Here is a 12,320-nt window from a genome sequence, read left to right as displayed (position 1 = left end):
TTGTGGGGCCCGCCGTTTTTTAGTTGATATCTGGGGGCTTGCAGCAAAAGAGTGGGAGAGTTTGGTCCTAGCATAAACCAGTTCCTCCATTTTCTGTGAGAATCTTAGAAGTGGAGATGCTGGAGAGAGAGATAATGTGTCTTAGTGTTTCAAAGAGTTCACTGAAGTCCTTCTTAAGGAGTTCTGACTGCTATTTCCAAATATCATTCTTCCCCACATGGATGATGATTTGTCTAGTCGAATAGCCATATCAATCAGGGATTCTAGGTCTGCCGCAGGGGCCCGGGCTGCCAATTCATCCTTGATTTCATCAGACAGTGCCCGATTGAAAGCAACAGTCAGTGCCTCCTGATTCCAGCTACTCTCCATAGCTAGGGTTTGAAATTTCACTGCTAATTTTGCCACACTTTGAGGACCCTGAGTTAGCTGAAGAAGGCGGCTAACTGCCTCATGTCCGCTCACTGGATGTTCAAACACTCTCCTCATCTCCTCAATAAAGCCACTGTAATCCCAACAAACTGCTGGTTGTGGAGACTGCTCCCACAAGGCAGTTGCCCAGCCAAGGGCTTTCCCAGATAAAAGAGTAATGACATAAGCCACTTTGCTACAAGCTGTTGGGAACTTATTTGGTTGCAATTCAAATAAGTTCAGTGAGCACTGGGTGAGGAAGCACTTACATCTGCCAGGGCTTCCATCATATCTTTCTGAATGAGGCAGATGGATATCAGAGCTTTGCACTTCAGGCATAGAAGGTGCTGGTGGAGTCCGGGGTTGAGAATTAGCATCACACTGTGGGTTTGAAAGAGATTGAAGATGTTGTAAGATCTCCTTGATAGCCTGACCCAGTTTTGATACCGCAACCTCTTGTTGTGCAAGGACTCGTTCATGTCGTTCCATGGTGACTGCCTGGCTTGAAACAGCAGCAAGGATGCGCTCTGCATTCGATAAAGGTTGAGCTTCTTCTGCTGTACTTGTATCCATGGTTCAGTCCTACTGTTATGATCCAGATGGGATCAAACTCAGGTCTGTGGTGTGTATATACTAGGTGCTTACCACTGCACCACTGGAGGAGGTCAAACCCAAATGCAGAGGAAATAACCAAGAGGCTCAAAGTCTGACTCTTAGAGTTCTTTACTCAAAGTGAAAAATATTAAAAACCCAAAACAGCAGATTCAGTCTTAGACAGCATTTAACAGGAATTTGCCATAGAGGAACTCAAAAAAAAAAAGAAAAAACATTCCTTGGTAGAAAATACAAAAAAGAAATCCAAACAGAAAAGCTGTCCTTAAATGTCAGACAAGAGAGAAATCCCCTCCAAAAAAAAAGACTCAACAGAAGACAGGAAAGTCTCAAAATCACAAATCCTTGGCATTGAGGCATTTAAATAAGGTTGAACATCAGGAGTGATTTAATACAGTTGTGAGTGCTACAAGTCTCTAACAAAGGAGAAGTGGCTTGGGGTAGAAATTGTGCCATTCAGTGGTGAACCCAGGGAATCTCAGTCAGAACATTACAGTCACCAGCATGTTCCAGCAAGAATGAAAGGCGCTATTATTGTAACATTATGCGCTTTGTACTGTAATATTTTCTCACCGCTGAATGAGACCTGAGGTAATCTGACAGTGTTGAATTCCTCCACCAACGCCGTCTCACATCGTGTCACAGGTTAGTCTCTGGTCTGTCTGAGCGCATTCATGTGTTTTAGAGGAGGCGTGGCTTTGCAAAGTGATTATGCAGGTAGGGTGTGGATTGTGCTTTCAAAGCTTGCTAGTTTGCAATCGCTAGCCTTTCCGAAATCACCTACCTTCAATATTAAAAAAAAAAAAAAATTCATACTTAAGTACAATAACTTTTATGTACTTTAAAAATTTTACTCAAGTAATATTCTAAATATTACTTAAGTGTGGCTTGCAGGTACTTTATCCACCAATGATTACATGGGAACAAGCACTAGCTGTTCATAAGTTCGCAATTCATTATTTAGTGTCTGTTAGGCCTACCATTTTAGCCTTTTGATTGCACATGCAAATACACATCAAAAACATGTTATACCTGTAGAAGCAGTAATTGTTCTACTTGTAATACAGCTATGATTTACAATTTTATGTTTTTCTGTACTTTCACTAAAATTGCAACACAGTCTAAGCTCTTTGGCTTTCCTTCTCTGCTTGTGTCGCCCCGTCCCTACACACATACTTCTTCGGTACAACTGTCTATTGTTATATACCTGTACATACAATTGTCGATTTGTATATTTTTATTCCTTATTTACTTGTTCTATTTTTTATTTTTTATTTATTTTTATTTTTTATTATCTGTGTTTTTTTGTTCTGTCACTGTCATTCTGTTACACTGTGGAAGCTTCTGTCACGAAAACAAATTCCTCATATGTGTAAACATACCTGGCAATAAAGCTCATTCTGATTTTGATTCTGATTCTGACATACTGTGCCCACTCATGCAATACTTCACCATGTGGTATAGTGCCAGTTTATAATCAGGCTTTATTCTGTTTATGTTACTTTCTTCAATTTTGTTACTTTGTTCTGCCAATCATTAATGTATACTTCCTGGATTATTATTATTTCTGTTTCTTTAACTTTTGAATGTCTGAATTGAATTGTTAAATTGAGTTTATGTTTTTCCACTGTTTTATGCAAGTAAAACCACAGTGATGGTAGCATTTCTGTAGGCATGTCTGACAAATGGAATTAGAACTTCACCTCTCTCTTCTGAATTTTAGGGAGGGAGTCTGCCCTGCAAAGGTGACTTGGATAATTTCTGTGAATAATTCACAGAATTATTCTACAAAATTCACATATGTATTATGTGAATTTTGTAGAATTTGATGTGGAAAATTTCAACAGGGCTTTTGTACTGGGAATCAATAGTTTAATTTCAGTTTGGGGCCTCAGATTTCACAGCCATACAAAATAATGGGTTTGATGATTAAGTCAAAGATTTTCAGCCACAGTTTAATGGGTGGGTTGAATATGTGTTTTTCTTATACTATAAGTACACACCTTTTCGGTCAGATCTTTTATTGGAGTATCAAATTGTCTGGAAGCTGACATTGTCATACCTAAATAATTATAAAAGGTGACATGATTCTTGTCAGTATGGCAAGTATATTGATAAGACCAAGGCAGGGACGTAGCTGGGGTTTGCAGGGCCCCGGTGCAGGTTGTAATTGTGTCCTTCATGAAATCATGTAAATAGCACAAATAAATAAATAAATAAATAAATAGAAAAAAAATGCAAATTAAACAATGTTAAAGTTTTTTTCAAGGTGTTCAAGTACAGAAACAGAATCATCAAATGTAAAATATCACTCCATATTCTTCACTGCATAAATGAAATATTGATACATTCTTGTTAAAACTACAAAGTAATTCATTCAAGAGCAGTGAGTGGTTTTCCTTAACATTAAGGACACTGACAGCAGCCAGTAAATTAGGCACAGTCACAAGAGACAATGCATCCAATATAATGATACACATCCGATTTTTTCTCAACTGTTTACATTCACTTAAGACATAACTAAAGCCCAGCGCACTGTGCGATTTTGGCCACGATTTGGTCGCCTGAGACAAATTTTGAAAATCCTAAAAAGATTCCTATAATCCTAGGCTAAAATCTGTAGTGTTTGACTGCTGATTTAACATGTTCACCGTCAGCTGATTAATGGCTGTTGCAATCAAATTTGACCTCAGACGAAATTCTGGCAGTGTCAGAAGATTTGCCTCACAGTCTTGCAGTGTGACGTCTCCTACGATGAACATCAAGCTGTCGTCGATTTCAAGACAAGCCATGATCAGAATTAATGCTAGAGATTTCTTCTAACCGTCATAAACTCCAATCGTAAAGGACTATTAAAAATCGCAGTGTGCACCCGGCTTAACAGTTTTTCAAAGATACTTGCCAAGACAGGTATTTCGACATGATTTTGTATGTATTTGTCCATTCAAACACGAGAAGAGGCTAAATCAATTTGGTGCTGTGCGCACAGAACACAGCATGTGAGTGCTGAATTAAGCTCTTTCATGTCTTTTTGTGCTTGAATGTTTAAATTGACGAGGTGTATTTTTTTTGTTCAATTGCAAGACAAGAACTCAATTTGGTGTTCGGCTCTCTGTGTGCACCGAACACAGCGTGTGAGTACTCAGTCGAGTTCTTTTGCATCTACTTCTGTTTGAATGCTTTAAAATCTCTTGAATGTTTTAATTGGCAAGGCTTAAAATCATGCAAATGATAAGCTTTCATGACGACGTGCAGCAGTGGCCCATCAACTTTCCTTAGCGTATTTCATGCTGGTCTTGGGCAGTGGTCGGGGGCCCCCCCACTGCCGTGGGCCCCTATAATCGTCACCACCTTTTACCCCATTAGCAACGGCCCTGGACCCATGTGCGACTGTACTTTTCTAAAATTGAGAGGCTTTCATGCTGTCCTTCTTCATGAGGTTATGGCAGCAGAAGGCCATTGGCATTCAGGAGGCATTTGATTTTTCTGCCTTCTAGGGACAGACCAGGACATGAGGACTTTTCAAGTGTTTTTTACGGTTCATCAATATAGATATTTAACCCATTTAAGCCCAACGGCAACTATAGTTGCCACAGTTTATAGTTGTCATTTTCCTTTTGTAAGTATTTTTCTAGATGTTATCCATGTTTTATTTCTCAATGACATGCAAGCAAACAACCAAATAAAGGATTTCAAGAAAAAAAAAGGTATTTTTACCTTTTTTATTATACAGATGTAATATTTTCTTAATTCTATTTATTTTTATTTATTTTCATTTAACTAACACACCTCTAAGAATGAAAATACCTGCATGTTCAATAATAAGTAAATAAACAAACAAACAATCATGTGTGTAGCCTACACATGATAATTATTTAAATAATCATATATTTTAAAAATAATATCATTAATTTCATGAATATCAAGGACTTTTGTCAGGGTTAATCCATTTGACCTAATCAATATATGGGATATTTTACATATTTACATAAAGTATAGTATGCAAATATGTTTATGTAAATGTATGAAACTACGTGTACCTTCACTGCAGTACTCCTTGTAGGCTACTTATACGGAAACTGCTTATGTAAGGGAAAGTTCACCCAAAAATGGAAATTGTGTCATTTAGTCACCCTCAAGTTGCAAACCTATGGGATTCTTTCTTCTGTTGAGCACAAAAGAAGATATTTTGCAGAATGTTGGTAAGCAAACAGTTAAATGCGTAATTTTCTTTCAGGTATACCTTTTTATTATGTAGATGTAATATTTTCTTCATTCTATTTATTTTTATTTATTTATTTTCATTTAACTTTTGGATACACAATACCCTGTTGGGTCAACTTAATGGCTGCACTTTGTTCTGCACTATGTTCCACCACTTTAAGAAAAATGGATTTGTTGTGCTTTCATATTCAAGAGATTATAAGCCAGATGCAACTTTTTTGGGTTTGCATCGAATGTTCTTCGACTTTTATGCATGATAAATTTGTTTATGAATAAAGATTGATCTTTGAAAGCAGTTATTTTGAGTTAGATGCCAAAAGCTCTCCTCCTATTCAAATTTTACATTGAAGTAGTGCATACAACATATATGCCCACCGGCAACTATAGTTGTCGCACATTCAAATACGATTTTCAAGAAAAAAAAAGAAAAAAAAACCTGGGGAAAATAAATGCAGAACATGTTCACATAGGACACTATTAACATGACTATATGCATGAAACCATTCAGAAAAATTTGGGCACAAATGGGTTAACAGAGTCAGGATGAGGCTGCATCCTTGATGGACACCTTTAGTCTGACTGAAACAGTCAATCAATTTGTCATTAATTTTGCCAAAGCATAATTTCCATTGTATATGTCCTTTATGGTATATATGCTATATTTACAGTTAGGTCCATATATATTTGGACACAGGCACAATTTGTATTATTTTAGCTGTTGATCAAAACATTCAATTTACAGTTATATAACAAATATGGGCTTAAAGTGCACACTCTGATCTTTAATTTGAGGGTATTCTCATCACAATTGGAGGAAATGTTAAGGAATTACAGCTCTATAATCTGTACATCCCCTTTTTTCAAGGGACCATAAGTAATTGGACAAATGACTCAAAAGCTGTTTCATGGATATATGTAGGCTATCCCTTCATTATTTCTACATCAATTAAGCAGGTAAAAGTTCTGGAGTTGATTCTGAAAGTGTGCCATTTGCATTTCTGCAGATGCACTTCTCATTTATTTATTTTTGAAGTTTAACAATTTTATAAGGACGAACATCTTAAGGGGGTAAACCTGTGAAGCAGACAAATGTATAAAAGTCTGTATGACCAAAAAAAAAAAAAGGAAGTTTGTTCATGTAGGTAAAAACCCAACCAAGATTATAAGATTTACATGTTACATTGTTGCGTTACTGCAATATAAGACTATTTCTTTTGTGTCTCTCTTCCCATTATGGCATTTTTAGTGTTTCTCTCTGGATGTAAAAGGATGATGTAGCACTTTGGGGCAAATATGGCCACCAGTAATCCAAAACTAGAAGCTAAAATGGCAAATATCTCCACAGCCACTGCATATTTCCCTGGTGAACTCACATATGCTGGAACAAATGCAATCCACACAGCACAGAAAATCAACATGCTAAAAGTGATAAACTTTGCTTCATTAAAATTATCTGGTAGATTTCTTGCCAGGAAGGCTAACAGAAAGCTTATTGCAGCCAATAGTCCAATGTATCCCAGCAACATAGAAAAACCAGCCACTGAGCCTATAGCACATTCATATACTATTTTAGAGCGAGTATACTGGTTGTTTTTATGGGGTGTTGGAGAGGCAGTTGATAGCCATACTGCACATATCACAACTTGAAGAGCTGTTAGGACCAGAACTGTGCATCTTTGTTGAATTGCTCCAAACCATTTCATAGCGCCTTTGCCCTCTGGCCGAGATGACTTGAACACAGCTATAACCACCATAGTCTTGACCAGGATGCTGGAGACACACAGGACAAAGCTTATGCCAAATACAGCATGTCTTAACTGACACGTCCACAATTCTGGCCGTCCAATGAACAGCAGCACACAAAGGAAACACAGTTTGAGTGACAACAGCAGTAGGAAGCTGAGCTCTGAATTGTTGGCACGTACTATGGGAGTGTTATGATGAAAAGCGAAAATGACCATCACAAGAGCACAGAAGCAGGCGCCAAGCAGGGAGGCACTTGTCAGAGAGATTCCTAGAGGTTCCTCATAGGATAAAAACTCTACTTCTTTGGGGACACACTGATCCTTATCTGGATTTGACCAGAAGTCTTCTGGACACACTGTGCACTCAATAGCATCTGTCACAATACAATAAAAAAAGAAGAAGAAAAAGTTTAAAAGAAAATTCCCTTTCAAATTATATTAAAATTTTCAGAATATGACTTCTACCTGTAGTATTAGAAATTTCTCCATCTCCACATGGTAGGCAGTCAAAACAGCAGACAGGAAGGCCCTTCCTTGTGGCTCGTCTGGTGCCTGGGGGGCAGCTCTCACTGCACACAGACCGTGGGGGCTTAAAGAGAAACCATCTGTTATTTAGTCATGTGTTTGTTACCTCTTTTACATAATGACAAGATTGGCCTTTATTTTATTGTCTAATTGTCTTGTTTTATAGCATTGACTAGTATAGACTATCTGCAAAAAGGATGACATTTATCATGCAATAATAGTTACTTTTTTTGTCTCAAAGTTCCAGTATATTGCATCCTCATCCAGTGTGAGCACCATCCCTGTTGCCACCCCTTCATTTACTACACCGACCTTGTGGACTGTTATTGACCCATCAGAGCTTGGCTGCCAGTTCAGTACATCATAGATGGCCAGAGCATCTCCATTCTTATCAAATGACACATTATCCCCAAAGCCTGTGGTGAAGTTGCAGGTTTCTGTAGGTAGTGAACCAACTGTACAGTTTGTAGACAGGACAGGTGTTATATGTTTATCTGAAATTTTAATTAAAGTAGAGCACATATTTTGCTTTTCCACATTTAGCTCTTCTATATGCTTGGAGAGCATCTGCACTATACCTCTGGGTCTTACCTGCCAAGGTTTCAGGTTGATTATGTCAGCACATTTGTTTCCACTAAATGGTCCTCTTCCCTCCTCACACTGCATCAGGTCATGAAGTGCATGTGTCAGGGCATAAACTGCCTTATAGACATTATAAGATGCCCTCAACCCAGAAACATCAGTGTATGTTGTGTTTGTATTGCTCAGATCCTCCTGTCCTGTACACACCTTTTTCAAATGCTGTCCATCTGACTTTCTATCCCCAGTTTCAAAACTGCACCCAAACATGTTCTCCCAGAAGATTCTCAACATATTATTTCTTGGATCATTGCTGGGATGAAGATGTAGCAAGAAGTCATAAAGCCCCTGAATTTCTCCACGCCTAATAGCAATGCCCAGTGTGCCCCCCAGGAAGGGCAGAAAACGTGGAGTGTGATATTCAAGAGAAGTGGCCCAAGCTTCACTTGCAATCCACTGCCTCCCTGTCATGTTCTGCAACACCACCTCATCCATCAAAGGCAGCAGATAGGATGAAAGGGCAAAAACAACCACCACTCTAGCTGTAGAGGCCTGAATCAATCCTGTTATACGCTGAATATCTCTAGGGTTGTGATGATTGGGCAGGATTTCAGAAAAGGCAACACAATGTCCAAACAGCTGCATTTCCTGCTGGAACAACTGAGCAGCATAGATGCCGTAGTCATCATCACTGTAGAGGAGACCAACCCAGGTCCATCCAAAATGCCTTAAGATCTGAACCATAGCCCGTACCTGGAAGGCATCACTGGGAATTGAGTAAATATATATATATATATAATTTTTTTTTTCACAAGTGAGTGAATTGTGCAAGAAACTTAGTGAGGAAATAAATATGGCTACAAAGGACTGAAAAGGACAAGAAAGAAAGAAAGAAAGAAAGAAAGACGTGAAGTGTGAAACACAGGTGAGGTAGCCCATGCTTCACTTGCAATCCACTGTCTGCCTGTCAGGTTTTGCAATACCACCTCATCCATCAAAGCCATCAGATAGGATGAAGTAGAAAAAACAACCACCACTCTAGCTGTAGAGGCCTGAATCACTCCTATTATACGCCGAATGTCTTTGTGGTTGTTATCATGGGGCAGGATTTCAGAAAAAGCAACACAACCTCCAAACAGCTGCATTTCCTGCTTAAAGGAAACAGAAGCATAGATGCCGTAGTCGTCGTCACTGTAGAGGAGTCCAACCCATGTCCATCCAAAATGCCTTAAGATCTGAACCATAGCCCGCACCTGGAAGGCATCACTGGGGATTGTTCTAAAGAAAGAGGGGTACTTTTTCCTGTCACTCAAACAGGAGCAGGTGGCATAGTGACTAACCTAATTAGGGGGAGAAAGAGGGAGAGGTGAAGGCATAAAAAAATAAAAATCTAATTATATTTACATTTATTAATTTAAAGGACTGAAAAGGACAAGAAAGAAAGAAAGAAAGAAAGAAAGTTCAATTAAATTAAATTAAATTAAATTAAATTAAATTAAATTAAATTAGCATGAAGTGTATTTTTACTTTTTTCATCCCATCTTACTATAGGTACTTGGAACAGCCCCAGAACACTGGAAATTGCAATGGAAGGAGTTGAACTTGCATCCCCCACAATACCAATCACCGGAGGAGGGCCAGTGCAGTTGAGGTTGGAGAAAGACTCCTCTGTTCCACTACTTAGGGACATTAGCAGGCGCTTTTATCCAAAGTGACTTACAATTAGGGAATACATCAAGCAATTCATCTTAAAGAGGCAAATAGACACAGGAAGTGCTTATCATACCAAGTTTCAAGCATTGTTCAAATATGTACAAGCTAGACAGAGAAAGATGAAAGAAAAGAGAAAGCGATTTTTTTTTTTAGGATGAAGTCAATACTTAGGGACATGGCAGCCCGGAATGCCATTCCTAGCATCACACAGTTGTCATAAAGATGGTATCCAAGAATGATGTTAGGCAGTAGGTTGGGATTCTTATTGATTTCATCTATTGCAAAAGCCATTGTCTGTGCATGCTGGAAGCCTTCCATATTAAATCTAAAAAAAATAAAAAAATAAAATAAAAATGTTGTGATATTAAAGAGATTAATAACAAAAAGACAAATAAAACAAGCAATAATACATCAGAGTTCACACAACATTTGATGACTCTTCCTATTCTGCACACTTGCATAAATAAACAATGCTTTCAATACAGATTTTTGGTAAAAGAAACATTACTGCTGTCAAAGAATAAACAGCCAATTAAGAGGGGGAAAATAACTTAACATTTTTATTCTTATTTTATTATTATCTCTCTACTTTTATTTTCATGCAGTCAGTCTAACTCACTTTTCACAATATGGTTGTTCTGGTTCCATTCTGAAGCTTCGATCTGGGAACACTGTGAAAAAGTGAACATGAAACAGACCTCCAAGTATAAAATCTCCATCCTTGTACATTCCATTCAACTTGAAGCGTCCCTGTAGCAAACAGGTACCTGATCTGAGGACCGAATCTGCTGATATACAGTTAAATGACATGTATAGAGAAAAACACAGAGTGAGCCACATCTCTTTCTATTTCTGAGCCACTCACCCACTCAGCTCACTAAATTATGATGAACATTGTGTGTGGTGTTGCTTTAAATTAGCAGGTGTCAAGTGGGTATTCCTGGAAACCAGGACGTCACTCTCCTGTCCCTCCTGACAAAGACAAGGAAACAGTACTGATGGAATAATGGACAAATGCACCGTGAATTGTTGCTCAGGGGTCGCTTTTTAAACATGCTGAGCTTTGGTTTTATAAACTAAAGTATAAGGATCAGCTATACTTGTCCATGTCTTCTTCTTAACAATTGTATTTCTCAGAATGTCCTCTAGATGTCAGTCATGCATTTAACTTTTGAGTACAGCTTACACTAGATTCAAGATTCAAGATTCCTTTATTGTCATTGCACAGAGTACAACGGAATTAGGTAGCAATCCTTGGTGTTATTCACACATAACATCAAAAGGAATTGGAACAGTATGAATTTAAAGTGCGGGATCCAATAAAAATAAATATATACAACAATAGGACAATGTGATAAAATGATACAATATGATACAATGGCATAGCAGCTGAGGTGAGGTATTAGACTACACACCTGAATGTTGCACATCTCTGGATTGTGGTGACCCTATGTACAAGTAGTGCAGTGGAAATGTAAACGAGTAGTGCAATAATGCAGACAAAATTTAAACGAGTAGTGCAATAGTACAGTTGAAATGTAAACAAACGAGGGACAGTTGAAAATAATATTGCATCTATGCAATGTTCTGGATTAATTTAACAGTAATTCTACTGTAGAATTAAAACAAACAAACAAACAATATTGTCCTTGTTCAGCTGAAGTCATTGATCCAGTTCAGTTAGATGCCTGTGTAAAGATCATCAATTATGAGTAATACTAATAAATTAGTAATGATAAAGTCTACAGGTAACACTTACGGTCTTTCGCTTGTCATTTGTCAGAAATAGTGGAAAGCCGCCAAACGACAAACGACAAGTGACAGACCGGAAGTCATTCATTTCCAATGGAGAGTAGTGCGGGAGCTGCGTGGAGTTCTGATCATATGCATATGCGGACATTTCGGATCCGATTTGAGCTTCGGATGCTCAATATTTGAACTTCTGCGGCTAGACCGTAAACGACCGCCCGACTGGATGTGATGTATTCTCAGGCCAGGTGCCAGGACATGACTTAGGGGGCCCACTCGACCCATAATTTGGGTAACACTTTACAGGGTTCCTCAAATCTTGCCCTGGAGGGCCAATGCGCTGCAGAGTTTAGGTCCAACCCTGATCAAACTCACCTACCTGTGATTTTCTTATGATCCTGGAGACACTGATTAGCATGCTCAGGTGTGTTTGATTAGGGTTAGAGCTAAACTCTGCAGGAAAGTGGATCTCGTGGGCCAGATTTGAGGATCCCTGCTTTACAATAATTAACTAACACTTTAATACACATTAATACATTAACTAATGGAACCTTATTGTAAAGTGTTACAGTTATTTGTTATTAAAGCATATATATATACAGTGGGTACGGAAAGTATTCAGACCCCCTTAAATTTTTCACTCTTTGTGATATTGCAGCCATTTGCTAAAATCATTTAAGTTAATTTTTTTTCCTCATTAATGTACACACAGCACCCCATATTGACAGAAAAACACAGAATCGTTGACATTTTTGCAGATTTATT

General features: G+C 38.2%; 1 pseudogene; it reads right to left on the bottom strand.

Moving 5' to 3' along the window:
• Positions 1-6,449: 6,449 nt before the first annotated feature.
• On the bottom strand, positions 6,450-10,646 carry LOC107697636 (extracellular calcium-sensing receptor-like; annotated as a pseudogene).
• Positions 10,647-12,320: the final 1,674 nt, after the last annotated feature.

This window comes from Sinocyclocheilus anshuiensis, unplaced genomic scaffold (genome assembly GCF_001515605.1).
Source record: "Sinocyclocheilus anshuiensis isolate Anshui unplaced genomic scaffold, SAMN03320099.WGS_v1.1 scaffold2050, whole genome shotgun sequence".
NCBI lineage: Eukaryota > Metazoa > Chordata > Actinopteri > Cypriniformes > Cyprinidae > Sinocyclocheilus > Sinocyclocheilus anshuiensis.
Note: the sequence above shows the minus strand (reverse complement) of the source record. Positions and strands in the feature narration are given on the sequence as shown.